The sequence below is a fragment of the Phoenix dactylifera genome, chromosome 1, assembly GCF_051530095.1.
Source record: "Phoenix dactylifera cultivar Ajwa chromosome 1, Ajwa_hap1_PhDact_Kaust_v1.1, whole genome shotgun sequence".
In the NCBI taxonomy this organism is placed as follows: domain Eukaryota; kingdom Viridiplantae; phylum Streptophyta; class Magnoliopsida; order Arecales; family Arecaceae; genus Phoenix; species Phoenix dactylifera.
The window spans coordinates 63,222,098-63,225,483 of NC_143190.1; the positions used below are offsets into that span (position 1 = coordinate 63,222,098).

At 35.8% G+C, this 3,386-nt stretch overlaps 1 long non-coding RNA gene across 1 annotated transcript; it reads left to right on the plus strand.

The window, feature by feature from the left end:
* The first annotated feature begins 205 nt into the window (after positions 1 to 205).
* LOC103695940 (uncharacterized) lies at positions 206 to 2,419 on the plus strand. The gene is made up of 2 exons (XR_005507841.3): positions 206 to 793; positions 861 to 2,419. It is a non-coding gene; the product is annotated as an uncharacterized LOC103695940 (long non-coding RNA).
* The last annotated feature ends 967 nt before the right edge of the window (positions 2,420 to 3,386 follow it).

The following is a 3,386-nucleotide window of genomic DNA, read 5'->3' on the forward strand; positions in this document are numbered from 1 at the left end:
CAATGTAAGACCTAAATTATAAAGATTCAATGTTGGATGTGATCAATTGGTTTTATGGTCTAATGTTAGTAGGGTTAATTGATTTGATGTATGGCCCAATGTGTTAGGGCTCAATTATTGTTTTGTTGGTCAATTATTTGACTTGATGTAAAGCCTATATAAAGGCCAATCCCTCATGAATTAGGAAATTGATGATTGAATGAAAACTCCTTTCTCTTTGGCTGCCACCTCCTCTCTTCTCTTCTCCCTTCTCCATGTCGTGCGTGGCTTTTCTTCTCCCTTCTCCTTCTCTTCACGCTGTGTGGTGATCCCCTCTTTCTTCTCTTCTCCCACGCCTCTTAACCTTCTTTCCTATTTTGGTGTCTTCCTACTCCAACAAGGAATCAAATTTTTCTGCATCGAAGGCGTCCCATCAACAAGCAATCCTAATCCAAATAGGAATAGAATCTTCCTCCAAGTGCCTCCAACTCCAAAGAGGTTTTCCTTGACCAACAAGGACTTTCATTCTCCCACACGCCTTCCCCCCTGGTTTCGTCCTGTGAACCATCTAAGAAGGACCCTTTGATCAGCAAGGAATTCCTCATGCCCACCCCCTCATGCCACTGCATCATGCCAACCCAATCTACTTCAAACTAGGAGTCCTAGTCTCCAAAGAATTCCTCCTTCATCCGCCCGCACATGATCTTTTCTTCCTTTAGATCTGAGCCTTCCATCTTCAGATCTAACATCAGCTCGCGCATCAGCAGCATCCCCTCCTCCGCGGGTCATCAGCCAGCCATCCATCATCTCACTGGTATTCATCTCCAACGCGCAACGATCCAAATTCAGCAAATCAACTTGCTTTTTTTTTTTCTGTGCAGCAACCTTCATCTTTGTCATCGCTTGGGGATCCACCAACGAAGGGTTCTGAATCTCTTCTTCCCTACAGGCAAGGTTCCTCCTTCTGAATTTGCTCACTGATTTATGTTCTAAGTTCTCTTGCATGAAATTTATACCGTTGAAAACTTTGCTGCTAAAATCTCAGAACTTAGATTTATTCATTTCCACCCATCCTACCAACCCTTTTAAAATCTTTGTTATTAAATTAGCACACCCTAGCAACGGAAAGTTTCTCAACATCCCACGATCAGATTACTTTTGGATCAGAACAACCATAATACTCGTTTGTAACCTAATCTCTTAAATTGATTAATCTCATACCTTAACTCCGAATAACTGAAGTAAAAATCAGCAACCATTAAATTTTAAGTTACTCTTGTGAACGCTTGCTGATCTCTGAAATCATAGTAGGTTGCATTGGTAGGTTGTCCTGCATCATATCAATGTATTATGATATAATGTAATATATAATTATATTTATAGTATAATACAATAATAAAAATATAAAATAATATAATTATTAGCATACATTATATTTTCATAATACAACAAATTTTCTAGCTAGGTGATAAAATTGGTTAAATAATTATTAAAGAGACATTTTGTGTAATTATTATATTTTATCATGGATATTTTGGTAAAGAAAAAAGCTTTCCAACCGAGCCTAAAAGTGTTTTGCCAGAAATCTTCAAAATAAAGCTTTTTCCAAAAGGCTATTTTTAGCTTTCTAGAAAAACTAAAACAGCTTACCAAAATTTTTACCTAACACTCATATTTTATTGGAGGGCCCAAAAGCTCCCCAAACGGGGCCTAGCACCTGGGATGTACATAAAGGCATATACATTAAAAATCTGCAAATTATAAATGATTATGATCTATTGATCATTTTCATTATCACTGAAATTTGATTTTATAAAAAAGATAAATTTAAATCTGTTGAGTTTTTCAAAATAGTAAGAATCTGTATGATAAAAAAATAATTTATTTTTGAAAGGTAGAAGAAAAAAAGAATTTGATGGTTCATTTTAAACCTGGGTTTTATATTATGGAGTCTAACATCAGCATGGCCTGTCCTTTTTTGTGGGTCATATTATGGAGTCTGTTGAGATTTTCAAAGTAGTTAAAATATGTATTATAAAAAAAAAATTAATTTATTTTTGAAAGCTAGTATGCTTTTTTTTTTTCCTTAAGAACTTTTCTAATTTGTGGGTCGTAAGCAACAAAAATTCATGGGCTTTTTTTTTCTTTAAGAAATAAGTAAGGAACTAGATGATATTGTTAATCAGAACCAACTTAAGAACCGTAAAATTGTTGAGAAATGGACAAGTAGAAGAAACTTCATTTGGATCATTCCGATTGATGATCAGTTCAGGAATACATAACGTTCATGGTTGGTAGAATTTATCAGAGGAACATGCTATGTGGGATAGAGAGCTACAAGAAGCACCATGTATAGAGAGACATGATAATGGATTCCTGGTAATGTATTACTTGTGGTGAAAGATGCAATAGAACTTTCAGTCTCCTGCCTTCTCTTCAACCGAAGAATCAAACAATGCAGAGGCTGGAACTGCTTTGGTGGTAGACTCTACTTTTCTGCTCTTCGAGGCCTCAATTTGATCTGCAAGTGAATTTTTTCTTTGCATTCTTTTCATCTTGATATGTTTTATATCCCATTTCTCAATGAGTTGCTGAGGCTCAACTGTCTTCTTGCTTCGAAGACCAACAAATCTCTCCAGCTGCTTCTTACGGTGGTGGAACTTCAATGATAAACATAAAACATTAAAGGAAACACTCATTTAACGTCAAAAATTAGCAGCACATTAGACAGGGTAAACATAAATATATCAGGCTGAGACGTTGCAAGGGATTCAGATAACAAGTAAAATTAAAACAGGAGAATTTCATAATACGTTTGGGAAGTGTAAAAGTAAATACATTAATTTTCTATGTCAATATTTTAATGAGTTTTTTTTTATGAGATAATGGTATTAGTTTTCAATGCTATATCTTAATGATAAGAGATCTACGGGATCATCTTTATAAATTCTGTTGGATCTAGGGAAGATGAGCAAAATGCAGACAGAGTCAATCGCAATAGATAAACAGGGATCCAGTGCGATTATTATAAACAACATGCATAATGAGGCAGGTGCTGCTAATTGAAGTACTGGTCAACAGTTATAAACAGGATGTTTTAAGTGTAAAGCAATGGAGAGAATTTGTGGTATTACCTTAGTCAACCTTGCCTGGAGTTTTAAGCCCCTGGACTAAGCTTTCTTCTTTTTTCAGTGGCAATGCCCTAGCCTTTCTAGCTTTCGCCTTCTCTGGACTACCTTTTTTCTGTTTAGTAAACTGTGAAGACCCATGTAGGCGTACGTTTAATTCCATATCGGTTATTCGTCAAGAAGATCTTGAATGCTTATACAAGACTAAGAAACCCGAAAAATATCTTCCAGTAAGCCTTTTTAGGTGAGGTCTCGGTTGTGACAAATTGTATCAGAGCA